Genomic DNA, 21,217 nt, shown 5'->3' on the forward strand with positions numbered 1-21,217 from the left:
GGTCACCTGGTTTGTTTTTAATGTAAAACTACATGTAGAAGCTGGAGTTTTTAATGTTTCCATGACAGCCTCAGTTGAGGCTAAAATGATGTAAATGAATTAATAAATATAATAGCAACCAGAAAAAACATCTTCTTGTTGATCTTGGCTGCTTGTGACAGGACATTACCGTCAATCTACGGAAGGGTTTCCCTCTTTAATCAGGTGCGTAACTGTTTGATTTTAGAGGAAAATTTCTTGTTTTCATACTCAAATATAATTTTGCTCTCTCTTAAAACTCTGCTCTCACACTCCAAAAGTCCCCTCTGGCTCTCAAATATATCGTCTTCCTTTCCAAACTCTAAACCTTTCTCTCTTCTTCTCAAGTTTAGGGTTGTGGGTTCAAATCTCCTGCACTCCAGCTTGATCTCGTTCCCTCACACTCAGACTCATTCTCTGCTCTTGGATATTTTCTCGGGTTGCTGAATGAGCTGTCTGTCAAACGTCCTCCAGCCAATAGAATACGAGATAAACGCTGACTGGGCAAACAGTTCCCACCTTCTTCAGGGTGTGCTTGTTTTACTAATAATGCTATATGAGATCTGAACATAACTTATTTTTTAGTAAAAACATATGTGATCTGAAGAAGAGAAAATATCCAGCGAGCAGCAGTTGTCTGGACCAGAATGTCTGGTTGGTGTCAGAGGTCAGAGGAGAATGGACAGACTGGTTGAAGATGATAGAAAGACAACAGGAAGTCCAATCAGCACTGGTTCCTACCAAAGGTCTGCAGAACATCATCTCTGAACACACAACAGGTCCAGCCTTGAAGCAGATGGTCTACAGCAGCAGAAGACACACCGGGTGCCTCCTGCCAGCTAAGAACAGGAAACTGAGGCTACAATTCACACACACTCACCAACACTGGACAATAGAAGATGGAGAAACGTTGCTGGTCTGATGAGTCTCCATTTCAGCTCCACATTCAGATGCTAGACTCAGAATCTGCTGGAAACATCATGAAAACATGGATCCATCCTGCCTTGGATCAACGCTTCAGGCTGCTGTTGGTGTAATGGTGGGGGGAGATTTTCTTGGTCCACTTTGGGCCCCTTAGTACCAACGTGGCCTGGTTTAACCAGCACAGCCTACCTGAGTATTGTTGCTGACCATGTCCATCCCTTTATGACCACAGTGGAGCATCTTCTGATGCTACTTCCTGCAGGATAATGCTCCATGTCACAAAGCTCAGATCATCTCCACCTGCTTTCTAGAACATGACGATGAGTTCACTGGACTCCAACGGCCTCCACAGCCACCAGACCAGAGTTTAACTTTCCTCTTTCAGGTACAGCAGTAAGCATCAGTAGCACCTCTCAGGGCTGCATCAGCCTTTTCTGTTTACATTGTTTACTAATGACTGTGCCAGCCCTGAGCCAACGCAGTGACACTCTATGACAATACTGTTATCATCAGTCTGCTTGCAATAAACTCCACTTTAAACTGTGCCAGAATTCCAAGCAACAAAAGAGTCCTTCTCTCTGTTATCAGCAGCTGGTATGAAAATCTTCCAATCAAATCCCCAGCTCAGCTTTTCAATCTGGTCAAGACGGTAGAAGATCGCGGGAACATCTGCGGCTCTTAAGTTGCAGGAGCTGTTTGAAAACAGAAATAATGTCTTATCTGACTCTTTTTATCCTGAATATGCATGATTTAACTCAGGAAGAAGGACAGGATTCCCCTGTGCAAACATAACAGGTGTAAACATTCATTTATCCCTCCCTCAGTTAAATTCATCAATAAGCAGAGGTTAATCTGTTTAGGACTCTGTGCTTTTGTACTGAACTTTAAAGTTATTTTACACATAGATTGAATTTTTACAACCAACATAGAATCTTTATCCACTGAACTGATGTAATTTTGTGTCGTGAAAACTTGTGATTTACAAACGTATTGAATGTGGGAAGTGAAGTCATGGTACAGTTCTGCACATTCTCTCCTGTGATGAGATTATTCTAAAGAAAACAATTGATGATGACACATTAAAGAAACTCATACAAAGAAATAAAAGGGAAAAAAACTAGTAATGTTGAACGCCTACTAACCTGATGTTAGCATGAAGCTACACAGCAGTGCTAATCTATTTATATGCTAGCTCTAGAGTAGTTTTAAGCTAATGAGGGGAAACCATGTCATATTTAGTTTTAAGTGTGTGTATTTAGGGATTATTCATCAAAGTTAATCAAGATTTTCACATCAGAGCTGGAAAAAAACTATAATGATGCTCAAAGTATCTCAGTATTGTATTTCTGTTGTTGGGGTTCATGTTTGGAGTAAGTTGGACCCAGAAGTAAAAGACTGTCCAACATTAACTCAGTTAAAAAAAATGTTTAAGAAAAATAAAATAAAATCCTGACTAGTTAAACATGAAATGATAATGTGTTGTTTGCGTCCTGTGGAATGTGATTTTGAGTTTGTATTGTGATATATATTACACAAGTAGTAAAAATATTACATGAGATGTGATCTATAGTATTGGCAACCATACGTCTGTTAAGTTAATGTAATGGGGGCGGGTTAAATAAGCTCAGGCTTCTGCCCACTCCTTTCCAGACATTTATGTGTTGTTTTTTTGTTTATGTATTTTTTGTTTACTTATTTTTTTGCTTATTCATTATTACTATTTCCTATGTTTAAGATGCCTGAATAAAGTGTTTTTCATCACTCATCATCATCAGTGTCCAGGTTACTTCGCGCTGGCTGAGCTAGAGCTACGTGATCCAGTTTTAAACAATAGGCTAGCAAGGTTGCTTGTTGGATTTAAAATATTGAGAAATATATCCTGTAACCAGCCTGATTTAGTAGATATAAGAAGATATAAGAATGAAGACAAAGGAAGCTATATTTCTGACTTTTTGTAAAGAGGAAGGACACAGCAAGACAGACCCCAAAGTCAAGTCATTGTGTTATAAGCTACCACCATCACCAGACAGTAAACCAGAACTGGTAGGATGAGAGGCCATTGATCCTTCTACCACCACATCAAATATTCACCCAGATTATTAATGTAAAGATGTTTTATATCTTTCTAATCTAAACTGATAATAAACTGTCTAATGTGAGCAGTTATCACCGTAATGTATAGAAGTGTTAGAGAGAAAAACACAGTAATTTCCTTTCTTCGTATATGATCCCCACCGTTATCTGGTCCCTCCATGTATAAAAGTCTAGCTCCACCACTGATGTTATTGCTTTCTTCACAGACAGATTAACCAATACAAACAGTTACAATTAAAATAAAATGGAAAAATTTGCTGGATGCTGGGGACGAATATTAACACCTTCATGTTTGGTCCTTAGGCAAGACCATTAATGCTACTGCCTGACCACTATAAGTCGCTTTGGATAAAAGCGTCTGTTAAATGACTGTAATGTAATGTAAGATGTGGTTGTAATCTGTTTAACATTGGGCTTTATGCTGCACAGACATGATGCATATTTGAAATATCCGAAAACCTCGCTGCCAGTGAATTTAACCCACCATTTGTATTGTAATCAGTGCATCATAAACATCAATAGCCTGAGAGAACAGAGGTGTTGAATACAGTGATAATTGTCAGCATGTCCCCAAATACAAACCTCGATTATGACCTGACACTCCATTCTGATTTTCTGAATGGGTCCTTATTTGATTAATTTGTCACATCAGCGAGGGGCCCGTTTACACCCCACAAGCAGTCACCTATAAAATTACATAACAAACGCATTAATGTGATTCCACTGAAATGATTTCCTTTTCTCTTCCTGTGTCTTTTCATGTTTCGAATGCACCAGAGTGTCTCGTTTCTTTTGTGCTGGAATTAGATGTCATTAGGAGGTAATTATAGTAATGCGTTAAAGACTAAAGAAGCAGATCCTCTTTCTGAGAGAGAGATGAGCGCCTCGGTGAATGTATGAACTACTGAAAATATCACAAAACACACACAGTCTCATCATATTTACAATAACATGGATATAGTGATGTTCCACTTGGAGATTGGCAAGAACAAAAGATGAAGAGAAAAGAGGAGGATGGTGTGCAAAGACAAAGTCAAACAGAATGAAATCTACAGCCTGATGAAGGTAAACATCTTCTCCCATGCTGTCCTCTGAGAAATATTAACATATCCTTTCATATTTCTGCCTCATTTCAGAACAATTTTCTGAGGATATTTTCTCAGCATGATAAGGAAAGGTTTCCTTTGCTGGCTAAATTACGTACAGCATCGAACCTTATCCTTTACCGCGACTCTCGAGGCCAAATTGTGCCACAGGAGGAAAAAATGCTGCTCTGCTGTCATGAAAAATGCCAAAGTCAAATGAAGACTGCCAATCATCCAGTCAGCGCGATTGAAGTTTGAGTTGTGTACGGTTCAGACTGAGGTCCGACGGGGTTTGGAAAATCTTCAAGGAATTTCTGTCCACGGGCTCCTCGTTTATTCAGTTTCATCTGCTCCTTTTCATCATCCATATTTCAGCTGTTTACAGAGCTGGAGTGACCGCCATCGCTGGGATTACCAGCATGCTGGAGAGATCACAAGCATTGACTCAGAGGAGACTGTGTGAGGATGTGTGTGTTGGTTCAACAGTGCGTGAGAGGGTTTCACTGATATATGTGCATGTTTATGTATGAGTCAGCCCGCCTGATAATCTAAAGGATTGTTGAGTGCATAGAAGATGGTGAATCACACCTCATGAAAAAGTGATTTTCTGCTCTCCATCACAGTTTTGTGGTGTTTTTTTCTCGCTTTAAATGCAGATTTTAATTCCTTAGAAACATTTTTTTATTAAAGCAATTGCTACCTGATTCCATGTTATCATCCACTTCTAGCCAAGATGCAAGCAGGCTATTAGCCGTGTCTAGAGGTAATAACTATATACAGTATACAGAAAAGAGATTTTACTAAAACATCTGTAATGGCTCATTATAACTTCCACCATATTAATCCAATCAAAGTATTTTTTTTAATAAACAATCTGTTATTGAAGTTTTTCTCAAAGACATTAAACTGATTTTTTTCTTTTTTTTTTTAGTTTAAATGGATTGATATAGTCATTACTGGTAAAGGAAACAAATAAAAAAGAAATCTATCTCTGAGTTTTATGAATTGATAATTAAATTTAAATCAAATTATATCTACCAATTGTGGAACAGTTTCAGGAGATTGGGTCTTCTTACGAATCTTCTAAAAGCTGCAGCATGTAACAAATCAAAGGTCAATAACAGAATAGATTATTATATAATCTAAAACTGTGTTTCTATTTGTATCTATTACCTTTACTAAAATAACAATAATAGTTATGTTTTTAATTACTTAGAATGAACCATTTATATGTGCTTGCCATTCATCCACATACATGGCTGCTATATTTATGCCACTATATTTACTACGGTGTCTCTGAATGGACAAACATCTCTGTATGTGAAGTGAGAACCCTCTGAGCCTTCAAAGGACCAAAGAAGAACTACACATGTGCACAATGTTAAGGATTTACCTGTAACGTAGTCATCACTGCACCTGAGGCTACTGGATCCACTTACAGATGAAAACATGCTTAGGTCTGGAGGAATTTTGACCACTGACAGCCACCGTCCATTTATAACTCTGCTTGGCATTTGAAGTAATTTCTATGCCCATCTTTACCACTAGATGTCAGTAATTCTTACACACTGTACCTTTAAATTTGTTCTACAGTTGTACTTAGAAAGTGTTTGTATCTTTCGTCTTAGATTGGTGAATACTAATCTCTCCGTAGGCTGGTCTTACTTTGGAGTTAAATGCCTAAAAATTGCTCATAAAAAGGTCAAGACTGAAGGTCCATGTGCAAACAGACATAAACAGAGTTGAGACAGAGACGAGGAAAAATAAACAGAATTTCAACAGAATGAATCAAAATAAATAATTTTCCAATAATCATTTTTATTATTAATATTATTTAGTTTTTTTTTGCCATTTTCAAAAATAAATGCCCAATAAAGTGGTTAGTGAGTCTAGGAATAGGACATAAATTGTTCCCTCTGCAATGACAAAAGAAAAATTTCTGCTGTGTTGAAGGTATTTTAGCAGATAATATCTGCCTGTTTCTGTATCAGCATCAAACTAGGACCACTGTTTCTCTGAAAAAGATGTTTCCATCAGTATTTATTCTGCAGATCTGAGCTGTGGGCTATTATAAAGTTGCCATTAAACATTTGAGCCTGTTAACGATATCTTGCACAAATGCAAAGCCCCCACACACCAGTTTTACCTCTTCAGCGCTACATGTCTCTTCTGTTTATATTTGTTTTTGTTTTTTTTTTGCTCAATCCCTGTCACCTCCTCTTCCTCTTGATCCACTTCTTCCCCTTCCATCTCTCTCTCTCTCTCTTTCCCTCCCTCTCGGTCTCACCACCAAGCTGTGGAGAGGCTGATAAGGAGTTGATTTACCATCCAATTAAATATTGTCATTGAAACATTGCTTCAAAAAAGCCTGCCGTTTCCACTCTGCGCTAATTGGCCTTACACTGACATGTGCATGTGTGTGGTGTGTGTGTGTGTGTGTGTTTTTGTCTTTTTCTGTGTATCTAAAGCTTTTAGACCAGAAGAGGGAGATTACTGTTGCTCCTCACTGAAAAAAGGGTCATTTGAAGTTCAAACTGTGTAGCATGAGTGGAAGTTTTTATCTCTGTTGGCTCTTTTTCATCAACTCTAAACCACCCAAGTGAAACAAGTAATGAATAGAAATTCATTTTAAAATTCTCAAAGCTCTGTTAATGAATATTTTCCACACTGATGCAGAATCAAATGTAAGCTTTCATTCAACAGGGTCACTTACTGTCACAAAAACTACAAAACAAGCCTTCCTTTTTTCAAAGCTGAGTCTCTTGCCTTTTTGTGCTCATTACTCTTGTTTTACCACACATATCATTAGTTTGTCTTTCCATCACAACTTGCTCCAAGCTGCAGTTTGCATTAGTTTTTGCCTTAAAAGCCACAATCTGCTGCCTGTGCAACAGTGGAAAGGTTTACAGCTGGTTAGCTCTGATTAGTAGCAGCTAGCTTGATCAGTTAGCCTGTAGCTAAAGTAAAAAGGTTTCCAGCTGGTTAGAGAAGGATTTAAAGTAAAAAAAATTAAGATAGTAATGGTCCCAAATCCTCCGAAAAGGCAAAGATTTTGCAAAAGTACAATCTAATTAATTTAGTATGGTTTTGTAAATGGAGAAAATGAAGCAGTTCTATCAACCAGCAGTTGGTGTTTTGCTCCTCTGGTACCTTCACTTTCACCTTTCTGTGTCTCTGTCATGTACTGATCCATGTCATGTATTGATTCATTATCACTAGATCACTGTGAATAATATCCAGGAACACTTTATTTCACAGTATAAAACAATTTATTTATTTATGGAATATTTATTTTGAAAAAGTTTTAGGATAATAGCGTTTTGTAATTCAAAACATAAGTTGGGCAGGGTCTGGACTGATGTGCCTGGCTGTCCGGATCCGGACCGGAGTCCGGACTTTGAGGGTCCCTGCCATATTGTATATCAACTCCCTGGTTTCAGTGATGGTTGCAGTAGGGATTGTTCTTGCATTCACATCAACTAGAAGACTTTCTGATGGTACTTCACTCATTCTTGCTAGTTGGTGTCGGGGTTGACAGGCTCTCATCTTAGCCATGATCTTATCCCTCAGGTCAGTTGCTCCCTCATTCATCAGTGGGGCTTGGTACCCCATCTCGGGGGAGAGTTGATGTTAACTGCCCCCTCAGCCCTATCGCCCTGGCTTCCCCTTGCTGTAGCACTGGCGTGTTGTATCTGTTCAATCTGTGATAGCGCTTGCTGTTTGTGGATGTTGGAACACTGATCAACGAGTTGTTTTGATGTCAGTATAGAATGTGGATATCGAAGTATTCATATATTTCACATTCTCTTCATGTGGTCCAAACAACAAGAGGAGGAGCTCAGCTGATGTAAGATGCCCCCAGATCTTTGCAGTTAATGGGATTAAACTGTGTCATGGTGCTTAAACTGGTTTTCAATGAATACAGTATGTCTGTTGAACCTGCTGTTGATGAACCAACTGCTTGTCTGATATTTTGGATTTTGTCTGTGAAGAATTTGACAAACTCATTGCAGCCTTGGAAAGTTCAGGTGCTATAGACACAGCAATAGTGAATAAGGCTCGAGCATTATGACAGTTTTTGCTAATAATGTCAGAGAAATAGGACTTTCTTGCATTCCTCAGTTGTAAATTATAAGAGTGAAGTTTCTCTTTATACATGTCACAGTGAACCTGTAGATTTGTTTTTCTCCATCTTTCTCCATCTCCATCATTCTTCATCATCTTTTTAAATTTTTCACCAGTGTGCAATTTCTCCATGGAGACTTTTTTCTTCCAGAGACACCCTTCAGCTTAATGGGAGCAATAGCATCCATAATATTTAGCATGTTAGCATTAAAACTACTGACAAGCTCACTGACTGAACCCCCTGACAGGACAGGTGTTAAATAGAAGACCTGGTTAAACATCCCACTTGTGTTTTCAGTTTTACACCATTTTGTGATCATCTCCGTTGAGACATTAGTGTGAACAGGAATCGTACTCTCAAAGAAAAAACAGAAATGATCAGACAGGCCCACATCACACACAGTAACCTTGGAAATGCCTAAACACTGAAATCACCAAGTCTAGAGTGTTTCCTTTAATGTGTGTGAGCTCTGTTATATGCTGAGTCAGCCCAAAGTTGTGCAGACTGTTACTCAGGTCTTTAGTCCATTTGTCCTGAGGGTTGTCACATGGATGTTAAAATCAGTAACTACACACTCAAAATCTACAAAGATTATAACAGCAGTTCACTAAACTCATCATGAAATGCTGCGCAGTGCCCTGGTGGTCTATAAATATTTAGAAACATGACTCTGAAAGAGGCTTTCAGCTGAAAAGCCATGTGTTAAAAAGAAGGAAAACTCCCAAGAGATAACTGCTTACCCTGAAATGATTCATTAAATAAAACGGCTCCTCCTCCTCCTCTCCTGTTCAGTCTGACCTCACTGATAAAATTAAAGTTGGGAGGCGTTGATTCAAAAAGAGCAGCTGCACTGTTATTCTGGTCTAACCAAGTTTCAGTTAAAAACATAAAATCAAACTTGTGCTCAGAGATAAAATCACTAAGTAAAATGTTTCCTGCTAATGACCTAAAATTTAATAAAGCTAACTTTATTTTTATGGGTTTAGAATTGTTTACCCTGTTTGGGGGCCCTGTGGCTCACAGGGTATGTTGGAAACCTTCTAGAAAGCATTTTTCCTACTGTTACCAAACAGTCAAAATATTCTGGAACATTATTATTATTATAATTATTATTATTATTTAGTTATTAAATAAAAATTAAACCAATATTGAGAGCAATAAGAATATGATAGAATATAAATATTATTACTATTTAAATGGGCCCCCGAGGGCAAAACAGTCAGGAACCTCTGCTCTAAAGTATTTTTTATCAAAACCCATAGTTATGTCCAACTTTTATATACCGTCTGCGGTTACGGTGTTTAATGGCTTCTTGTGCTTTCTAGCCAAAAACAGCTAATTCTGCTAACTCAGTTTCTTACTAAACTATCTGATTTTCACACACACACAACATAGAATAGTAAACCTTTTTTTTTTTTCTATATAACTCACACCCCACATATACACAGAAAGTTTTTCTTTCTAGAATTTTAATAAATCCATGGGCAAGCGGTCTCAAAACTCATTTATCAAACATTTAACACTGACTTAGCCATTAAAAGGGGCAAGAGGGAGCGAGAGGAGGATAGATTGAAGAAGAGGAGCTGTGATCAATGCCAGTGGACCATATAATTGCACCAGTAGTGGGTTAGCTGAAAACATTAGCCTTGTTTTCTGATGGATCACATCCTGGAGCCGGCAAGCCAAGCTAAACGCTTTAATCTGTATTAGCAGGACTCAGAGTCATCCATCTGAAGGAGCTGGGCCGCCAAAAATTAACGTTTTTCTGCGGCTGATGGGCTAACATGTTACAATGACCTCTTAAAGGAAAGAAAACCACATCTATGTTTGTAATTACGTTCTGCTGTATTAGCAGAATAATGAAAATCTCTCTTTGACAGTGAGTTTGATCAGTCCTTTCCATTTTCAAAGAACATTCTTCTTCTGGCCAGATTCCACACACTGATTCACAGAGAGAGTTATGATATTATTTCACTCTTTGTCTGTGGAGGAACACATAGGGCACATATAAAAAGGACTACCAGCTCCACGGCACCGCTGTTACTAACCTCCCATTGAATCTTCTATTTTCAGCTAGTGCTCCATCAGATGTGCAAAACGACTATCCACATAACCCCCACCCAGATACAGCATCTTTAGTAGCAGCTCTCTTTAATGAACTCATTCAGATATGAAAAAATAAATAAATAAAAGACTGTTCAGCACCATTTTTATTTATTTATTTATTTTTGTTTTACTATTCTATACTTTTTATTATAGAATCCCAGCTGGGAAATCAGCCTTTTAATTTTAGCCATCTCTAACTGACGAGACAGCAGTGGGCTGCCATGTTTCTGCACATGGGGAGCAGAAAGGGTGTAATAGGCCTTTCCTAGGGGCTCTTCTTTGCCAGGCCAGGGACTTGAACCAGCTCCAAGTTCGCATCTCTAACAACCCCACACAGAAAGTCCTCAGACTGGCACCAAAGGTAAACCACTGTGGGCCTCCTGAACAAGGCCTTTAACCCCCCAACTGCCCCCTGGATGCTGAGCATGGCTGCCCACTTCTCCTAATGCAACTACCACGGGTCAAAAGCAGAGGCTTATTTCAGATCAGTTCTAATACAAACTTGATATTAAACTCATTCAGGATAATTCCTGAAGATGGTTTGACTTAAAATGCCTCCCTTTTGTTCAAGGATGATTATATATTTTCATAATTTTCGTACGATTCAGAGATAATAATCAGTCAGATGATAATCAACTTTTTAACAACCTTCCAGAAATTTCTCAGAATTTCTAGATAATATATCTGGATAATCTGCGCTCATTGCCACTTTATCAGGTCCACCTTCTAGTACCTGGTTGGACCTCTTTTCCCTCCAGAATTGCCTTAGTTGTTGGTGTGATAGATGAAGCAGGTGGTGGAAACCTTCCTCAGGGGTTTTCTCCATATTAACATGACAGCATCACACAGTTGCTGCAGGTTTGTCGGCTGCATCCATGATGAGAATCTCCCGTTCCACCACATCCCAAAGCTGCTCTACTGGACTGAGATCTGGTGGCTGTGGAGGCCGTTGGAGTCCAGTGAACTCATCGTCATGTTCTAGAAAGCAGGTGGAGATGATCTGAGCTTTGTGACATGGTGCATTATCCTGCTGGAAGTAGCATCAGAAGATGCTCCACTGTGGTCATAAAGGGATGGACATGGTCAGCAACAATACTCAGGTAGACTGTGCTGGTTAAACCAGGCCACGTTGGTACTAAGGGGCCCAAAGTGGGACCAGAAGATATAGGAATTATAGCTCTGTCTTCCTGCAGGTGCTCCTGATGATTGTGTAGGATGTTTTCTGTTTCTTTACACGTGTAGCAGCTAGTTTGTTTTTTTGTTTGTTTGTTTTGTTTGTTTGTTTTCTATCTTTTGCATCTTTGTCTCCTTCCTCATTCTTTCATTCCCTCTGTCAGGTCCAGCGTTCATATGTAAATTCAGCCAAACAAATTTAAAATCATAAATAATGGACAAACTTTATATTCATAAAGCTCCTCATGCCAAAGCAAATTTGTTCGACACAACGCGGCAGCCAGATCTTCATCCTGCTGTCACAATGCTGGACAAGTAAAATAAATAAATAAATAAAATAAAAAAGAAATTATAGCTCCATAACTGTGTGTGACTGAGGTTTGTCTGAGGAGATAAAATACGCTGCTGATTAGGTGAGCCCTATTTCTGTCTTTTAAAAAAATAAAAAAAAACATCCATTTTATTCCCAATTCCCATTTTGCTGTGTATTATATTGATGACAGATGATTCGATGAGAGCAGCAAGACCCACAAGATCTCAAAAGTTAAATTTACACAGTTGCGTTTATATTTGGTATCAGACTGGTAAAGTATGTCTGTGCTCTGGGCCAGTCTTCTTATTAACTGTTGAACATGCATCTTCTGTGTTTTGGCTTCGTACCGGCTGCTTTTTATTAGCAGTGCATGCTTAAAGCCCTGCACTCTTGCACTAATTAGACGTCTGCTGGTTAAAGATAAATCAGATTATTACTAGTTGTAGTACAAGTATTACATGGCTGTTATGACACCAAACTCCATAAAAGGAAAGATAATATGGGGGCTTGTCTGTAATTCTGTACTGTGTTTGCTGCCTGTGCCGTAGGCTGATGTCCATAAATATGACAAAGCTGACCTCAGCGGCTTTGATTTGTCTGCTTCATGTGCTGTGTTTGTATCGTAGATGAAACATGCCTGTCGTATGAAAATGTCAGGGGTTACAGGGTGTGATTGTATCAGGCTTGCTCATAGCTAATCTGTGTAAAGACTCAGCGAAGCGCCAACATCTTCCATCGTGTCATTTTCTTTTATGTCAAAGTGACTGTTGCCATGATTTCTAAAACAAAACCAAATTCTTTTTATGCTTAGTGATAAGAATCCAGGCTGCAGCTTTTAATATGATAAAACAGCTTTTCATGCTTACTCAGCAACCTGTTTGGTAGTTACTTTGGGTTTCTGGGAAACATTTATAATGATAAAGGTCAGTGGGTCAGTGGTGGGGAATTTTGACCCCCAACCTGCAAGTTTTCCACGTGTCCCTGTTCTGACACACACCATTCAATTTAATGAGTCACCGTGTAGAACTTGGCAATGCACCACTAGCGTAGGTGATCTATGGATGTTTTCCAGGTATTTATATCCCGTCCAGGAGGTTTACAATCCAGCCACTAAATGGAGTGTTCATTCAGAGACTATTTGGTAAATCCACGATGATCCATTATATATGGATGATATATATATATATATATACATATATATATATATATATATATATGTATATATATGTATATATAATTGGGCAACCCTACAAATTACCCAAAGGCACACTTCAGAATAGTTTCCTTGTCATTTTGTCTGTTATGTGTAGACACAACACTGATTCAGTCCACGAGTTAAGCAACTTTTTTGTTCTTAAATGATTCATAGGTCACACAATGCTGAAGATAGTCAGGTACAAGGACTGGACTGCAAATTAATAAAAGCCAGAAAAACCTGTAGAAATTCTGAACAACTATTACTTAAGATCACTTCAAATAATTACAACAAAGTCTGGATTCTTGGAAGCAAAATATAAAAAATGAGAAGAGTGGCTCCAGACTTTTGCACAATATAATAAATATAGTGTAACACAACTAATAAGAACTTGTAGAGGATTTAATAAATGTTAAATAAGATAAACAACAACAGAAGTAGAAGTATTTATGCAGTCGCAGCATTGCAGAGTTACTGCTGTGGATGACATCTATATTATACGACGAGGGGAGTAAGATTCACCACCGTGATTAATTGCGAACATAACACCTCGAACAAACACTCCCACACACTTTATCTCTTTGTCTCAGTCTCACAGACACACACACACATACAGAGTGTCAAAGGAATCCTCTTATAAATACACACAAGCACACATGCAAGTATATTAATGGAATGAAAAGGGCTTTATAGAGACACACACACAAACACACACCTCTGTTTTAATTAGTGGCAAAAAGAAACACACACACACACACACTTTGCTGTTGCTGTCTGGAGGGGGACAAGAGAATGATTGACAGGTCAGTGTGTGTGTGTGTGCGTGTGTGTGTGTGTGTGTGCGTGTGTGTGTGTGTGTGTGTGTGTGGAGGCAAAATTCAAGCTGAGTATATTTGATTTGTTCTGTTGGCAGGGTTTGTGTGAGTGTGTTTGTGCTCGCTGTGTGTGTGGTCTTTCTGTGTGGGGTTCTCAGCATGACGCCCCGTACTAACTATATAAGAGCCTCTTGAGATGGTGGGGGATGCCAGGTGGGAGGTGAAAGGGTCCTAAGTTGTACAATAGGACATAAAATGTGTGTGTGTGTGTGGTGTGTGTGTATAGATTTGCATGTTTATCCCTGTACACACATAATTCCCAATAAGTCCTCTCCTGACACAACATGCTTCAATTCAACTAAACAAGTAAAGTCTTAAATTAAAGACAGGATTTTATATGATTTACAATTAAAATACACAAAATAATGATTAAAATGGGGGCTGTAAAAAAATAATGCGTTAACGGTGGTAACTAATTTATGAAATAATAATGTTAATATTTTTAATGCTATTCACGCATGCGCGGCGTGACAAGCCCCGCACATCCGTCATTTCTCCGTTACGACGGCGAGACGTGGAGGTGTCTAGAGGCAAGATGGAGAAGATGAGCCTGCTGACTTTATGGATGGATTTGAGAATTAAAAGAACACTGATGGAACAACACATGGGCGTCACCAGCATGGAGGATGATGGTGTTTTAACACCCACACTTTTTGTACTTTTTTTTCTTTTCTTCTGTTCCTGCGTTGTGCACAAACGTGACGGATCTAGAAGCTCTCTGGACTGGTCTACTGGCTCTCTGGTCTGGTCTACTGACTCTAGTCAGGTCTACTGGCTCTCTGGTCTGGTCTACTGGCTCTCTGGACTGGTCTCCTGGGTCTCTGGTCTTGTCTACTGTCCTCTCTGGACTGGTCTACTGGCTCTCTGGTCTGGTCTACTGACTCTAGTCAGGTCTACTGGCTCTCTGGTCTGGTCTACTGGCTCTCTGGACTGGTCTCCTGGGTCTCTGGTCAGGTCTACTGTGCTCTCTGGACTGGTCTACTGGCTCTCTGGACTGGTCTACTGGCTCTCTGGTCTAGTGGCTCTCTTATCTGGTCTACTGACTCTCTTGTCTGGTCTACTGGCTCTCTGGTCTGGTCTACTGGCTCTCTGGACTGGTCTACTGACTTTGGTCAGGTCTACTGGCTCTCTGGACTGGTCTCCTGGCTCTCTGGACTGGTCTAGTGGCTCTCTGGACTGGTCTAGTGGCTCTCTGGACTGGTCTACTGGCTCTCTGGACTGGTCTACTGGCTCTCTGGACTGGTCTAGTGGCTCTCTGGTCTAGTGGCTCTCTGGTCTAGTGGCTCTCTGGTCTGTCTCACTCATTATCTCCTCTTCTTTCTGAACTTCCTGACAGCTTTGATTCTGTCACCTGACAAAATAAACATTGATGGCTTCTAAGGAAACAAGTTTTTCACTTTGTGACTATAATCAATAACTCAGCAGAAGTAAAGAAAATAATTCCTTTGTCTTTTACTTTGACTCCAATCACATGACAACAACTCAAACAATTTAGTCACGTGGACATGGTCAACATGACATATTGAAATTCAAACTCGAATAAGCACTGGTTCCAACCAAGGTCTGCAGAACAGCATCTCTGAACACACAACACGTCCAGCCTTGAAGCAGATGGTTTACAGCAGCAGAAGACACACCGGGTGCCTCCTGCCAGCTAAGAACAGGAAACTGAGGCTACAATTCACACACACTCACCAACACTGGACAATAGAAGATGGAGAAACGTTGCTGGTCTGATGAGTCTCCATTTCAGCTCCACATTCAGATGCTAGACTCAGAATCTGCTGGAAACATAAAAACATGGATCCACTCACCTGACTCAAATGAATAGGTCATTAATAGGCGTTTACAGAACTTGACAACAAGCTCTTGGAGAACCTGTCATGGTTTCTGGGTTTTGGTTTAGGTTTTTGTAGTTTTTTATGTTTATTTGTTTCGTCTTGTCTTATTTTGCAGGTTTTCCTTTGTGTGTTCTGTTGCTTTCTGCTTTCCGTCATTAGTGCATCTGGTTTTATTTAGCTAACTCACTGATCTGTTTCTTGTTAGTTGTCCTTAGTGTGTAAACCCGTTGGTTTCTCCTTGCCAGATCATCACCGTTGCTTTGTCCCGTTTTCCTTGTGGTCGTAGTTTTTCCCTCAGTCCTTCCTGTTTAGTTATTCTTTCTTTTTAGTTCATGTTCTGTTGTAGCAGTGCCATTTGGTTTTTGGACAATTAAACATCTAACATCTTCATCCACCTTCCTCCTGCCTGATTCCACACTTTGGGTCCTGTCTTCACACCACACCCTAATGGGTGTGTTGCATCAGGGAAACATCTAAAGCCTGTAAGACCTGCCCATGAGGTTCAGAGCTGGTGATCCCTGCAATAGACCTGATGATATTCAAGTCACTTAGATCATAAAGCTAGTAGTATGTTAGCCTGCTTGCTACTTTTCCAAACTTTCTTGCAAACTCACTGCTTTCTGTAAAGTGATGTCACTATTGCAAGAAACAGGCTGAAGTTTTTACCTGTGACATGACGGTGGAAAAAAGGACAAATCACACTCAGAATTAATAAATTGACCAAAATACATTATTAAAAGTATTTATAACAGCCACACTTATATATATTTATTCTCTTGCTGCGTTTCTGCATCATGGTAGAGATATAAATGTGTAAACAGAGAAGCTACATCAGTGCTGGTTAGCCAGCAGCTATCTCAGCAGCATCGGTTGTGCCAGCATTGGCCCTCAGCCGGGACACTAACAAGAATGCAGCTTTAAAACAAGGTGAGTCTGATGTCACAGGTTAGCTTGAATCTGTTTGCACTGCAGGCAAAACATGGTTGCATTATTTCACACTGTGGTGGAGCAGACACACTCACAGAATGGTGCACAAACACAAAATACAGTGTTCGCATTACTCTCTCAATCAACATGCCAAAGTTGGACATGTTCGTCAGTTTCTCACTGTATGGACATCAATACCGCAAAATGGTAGCATAGCACAGTTTATGTGTTTTCATGTTTATTCTATTTACAATTTTTAAAAATTCAACAGCAAAAATGTCATTTTACGTTCTCCTTCCTTCCTTCTTCCCCTCCATCGTCTCTCTTGCATCTCTTTGCAGTTTAAGTCTAAATCAGGGGATTTGGGGGTTTTACAAGCTGAGGTGTAAAACACCGGCTGGCTCTCTGTAAGCTCCTAAGAAGAGAAAATAATCCAACACAGTCTTTTTCTCAACAGCAGCTCTCCTCCCCTCTAATCACCCTATTAGTTGCCTCTCCTCACCTCTCTCCTCCCAGCCCTCTCCTTACTATAGCTGTTTGCATAATTGTTTTTATGTGCAACTGATGCACTGCATTACAATAATATTAGAAGTTATATTATAATATATGTTATTTCTGCCCCTGCAAGAAAAGTTTAAGGTGCTTAATGAGAAGGGGAAAAAAAAAAATTCCAAGATGTTCTGCCATAGAAAAAATGGATCTTGTGACTAATCTCGTATCAGCCATGTCGTCTCTACCGTTTACTGTAAGTGGAAGTTCATCATCGGATGGTGGCAGAGTCTTTTTATTATTATTATTATTATTATTATTATTATTATTATTATTATTATTATTTGCAAAGATGCTGATTTTAGGTGCTGCTACCACAGTGATGTGAAATCCCCCCCCCCCAAAAGAAATGTAGTGCTACAGTGAAAGCTAAAGTAGACAATCATCAAGAGCACCTAAAACAAAACAAACAAGCAAACAAAAAAGTTAGACATAACAACGACACCAGAAATAAGACTGCAAAAACATAACTGTGGTTATTGATATTATATGTACAAATTCTGCGCTATATTAACCCTTAAAACTCGACAAGATCACCAGCACCCCCTTTTCCTTATAAGGTCAACATTTTCTCAGAAAGAATAGGCTGAATTGTGATCAACAGCATTCACTTAAGTTTTTTAGACATTTATGTCTCGTTGAGGAGGTTTATCCTAGAGACTCCATCTGGTAAACCCACAATGATCCATGATAACACCACTATTTATAAAGACAAAAAAAAGAAAAAAAAACTTTATCTATACTATGTTGCTTAGAGACCTCTGTTTTGACCTGGACATGATGATGAAGCCACTTCCTGTCAGACTTTCCACCAATCAGAGAGCTTAGATTGACGGTAACGTCCAATCAGGAGCAGCCAAAGATCAACCAGTGAGCAGAAAGTTCTATGTGTGTGTGAAAAGAAGAAAAATAATGCTCCTCTATGGCTGGAATAAAGCCAAGAAGACGTTTCTGATGCACGGTGGCACCACAAAGCAGCTGAGCTGGAGTTGGTTTAGTGAGGATAGCAGGTAAATAGTAGCAGGAATAACTGGAAATGAGGAAAAAGTGGAAACATGGAAATAGTTTCTGTTGTGTGTTTGTTTCAATAACAATATTTTTTTCCTAAAAGCCAAGACTTGAGAGAACGATGAAATGAGAAAAGGTTTGGTCACTGTTGGTCTGTGTGTTATTTCTACAAAGTTCTGTTAGTAATAAATTCTGCTTTCTTCTTCTGGTCGACCTTTATGCTGCTAAATCTATTCATACATTCATTTTACATCATTTTAGCCTCAGAATCTGACAGCTGAGGCTGGAAACATCATGTCTGATGCTGACTGGGGTTAAAAGCTTCAACTTCTACATGTGTTTTTACATAAAACAAAAGGCAGGTTGGCCAACAATAATAATAAAAAATGTTCTGGAGTTTTAAGGGCTAGTTAAGACTGGATGATTTTGATTGTGAGTCTTTTTGTCCAACATTAACGTCCATTTATCCATGGGATACCTTATGTTCCATCAGCCAATCATGTTTATTGATACTAAGCGTAAGCATCAGACTATGATCAGAAAAGGTTCATGTCTCTGTACCTTAAGTCACATACAAATCTAAAACACAAGCAAATGGCAGCAAGAGAATGAAGGAGCTATTTAATCCTCCATATAATTTGTGATCTTCTAGAACTAAATAATAAACAAGAGAAAATGTTTCCTCTCACTTTCCTCTCTGCTCATACTGCCCCCCGCCCCCTCTGTCCTCCCCTCCTTCCATCTCCACTGCACTTTCGCCCATTTCTCTCATCTTCCTCTGCTCACTTCCACCCTTCTCCCTCTCTCTCTCTTTTATATTCATAGGATTTTAAAATGTCTGTAATGGCTCTGGTAGATCAAAACACTCCTTCTCCCCACTGCGTGTGTGTGTGTGTGTGTGTGTTCGCCTTCTCGTGTATGTTTATGTCTGCATGTGTGTTTTGATTTGCATATCGTGGCTATGCTCTGATTGGCAAACTGGCAACACAGAGCCCAGCGGGGCATTTTTTATTAAAAGACCCCACATCACACACACACACACACACACACACACACACACACACACACACACACACACACACACACACACACACACACACACACACACACACACACACACAACAGACATGCAAACACATACACAAAGTCTGAAACAGCCACTGGCCTGTGTCAGAACCTAATGAATAATACTAAAGAGCTAGCACTAGGGGTTCTCCATGTATTGTTCTGTAATGCCAAGAGCAATAAAGATTTTTATTACCATATTTTTACGGCCACCAGACATAAGCTGTTATGGAATAGTAAGATATGTAATAGTCATCCAGACCAGTTATTTTACTGTCCAAAAGTGAGCTGCACTGTAATTTATTAAGTTTGACTATTCAAGATGTGAATATTATTGCATCCGAACAGGACAGCGTGTCATCCAGCCTCATATTGGAAATGTGTTTGGGGCAACATGAAAGAACATCATGATTCCTGGAGAATTTTAGTTGCACATTACCAAACACCCAACTCTGTGATGTATTATGTAAAGTAGCCTACAGCCTCATAAAAACATGATACATAGACTACCGCTGGAACAATATGAAATAGATATTTTTTTGTTAAGGCAAGAAGGCAATCCACTTTATTTGGCACCAAGAGCACACATAAAAAGAATCTGTGTACTTCCAGAGCCAGCGGCTCCGACTAGATCAGATGAAATAATATATGGAGAAATAATGAAGGAAAAGTGCCAGAAATAAACTGCTAGAAATGTGGATTTACACCCTGTCTCAGAGCCTGACTCCGCACCATGACTGGGAGATATACGAGACAACCATCTCTGGATCCAATTAAACCTGTCACTGTTGCAGCAGGCAAGCTGGAAGTCTCGGCTCAATTCCTCCAATGACTAGTTCGCTAAAAAAACCGAGCTCTTCATGCATTTCATAGCAAAAACTTTGTTTTATCTGCATTACTGCATTTATTTGACAGCTATTAGACATTTAAATGAAGTAGAACACTATTTGTACATTTTAGCTAATTTTTGCGATTTGGTGTGGCATGATAAACAAATCTTTTTAAATACAGATTTTATGCAGAATTTAAAATAAAAAAAAAGCATTGCCAAACATCTGTACATTGGGATGGACATATCATGATTGTAAAATGTTTCTATAGGTAGCTAATGTGTTAGGCTAGGTGCACACATAAAGATTATCGGGCTTGTTTTGTCCTGATTTTGCTCTTTCCCAACGAAAGACGGCAAACACCCGGTTATCTTAACTCTTATAAGATTATCCTATAAAATTATCCTGTGGTCTGAGGTGTGTTATGAGTGAATTAATCCCGATAATCAGCTCCCAAACGCGCCGTGGCTGACATTTGGAAGTATTGAACATGTTCAGTATTTACGACCAGAAATCTTCATGTGTGTGTGGAAAGCCGACGACTCCTGAGTTGTGACTGTGTGGATTGTAATGTGGAACGGAGCGTAGCCAATCAGAGAGCGAGCTGACTGGGGAGCAAAGAAAGATATAAAGTCCATGTTCACGTCATCTCCAGTCTGGTGTTTTTTTTAAGCTCTGGATTTTTCTGTTAACAATACTCCCAAGACCATCATTTCCTCGTCTAGTATATCCTCTGCCATGCTGAGGACCAGAGACCAACATGGCTTGGCAGTATTTTCATTTAGAAAATTAACCCGTTAACAACCTGCTTTGTCATTTGGTAGAATAAATGTTTTTTAGTGACTAATGAATTTTATTAAAAATTGTGGAAATAAAGCTGCCTGAGCCATCTCTACCTCTTGGTTTGGTTTGGTTTAGCTGGTGGAAGGGGCATCAGCTGGATAGCGATAGATGCGTCAGTTATGTAATATTGTGACGTCACCTTCACTTTTTTTAAATTATAATAAAAAAGAATGCAACACAAAAACAAAGGAGGAGAATAATGGGCATCCATCAGTTTCTGTTCTTTCTTCTTGTCAAGATGCTTT

At 39.3% G+C, this 21,217-nt stretch overlaps 1 protein-coding gene and 1 long non-coding RNA gene across 2 annotated transcripts in view; both read right to left on the minus strand.

Annotated features, from left to right (window-relative positions):
- aff2 (AF4/FMR2 family, member 2) overlaps positions 1–21,217 on the minus strand; it is a 154,111-nt gene that overhangs the window by 109,472 nt on the left and 23,422 nt on the right.
- On the minus strand, positions 238–9,234 carry LOC121643663. Its single transcript, XR_006011149.1, has 2 exons — positions 9,146–9,234; positions 238–279 (listed from the first exon to the last, which is right to left on the minus strand). It is a non-coding gene; the product is annotated as an uncharacterized LOC121643663 (long non-coding RNA).

This window comes from Melanotaenia boesemani, chromosome 7 (assembly GCF_017639745.1).
Source record: "Melanotaenia boesemani isolate fMelBoe1 chromosome 7, fMelBoe1.pri, whole genome shotgun sequence".
Taxonomy (NCBI): domain Eukaryota; kingdom Metazoa; phylum Chordata; class Actinopteri; order Atheriniformes; family Melanotaeniidae; genus Melanotaenia; species Melanotaenia boesemani.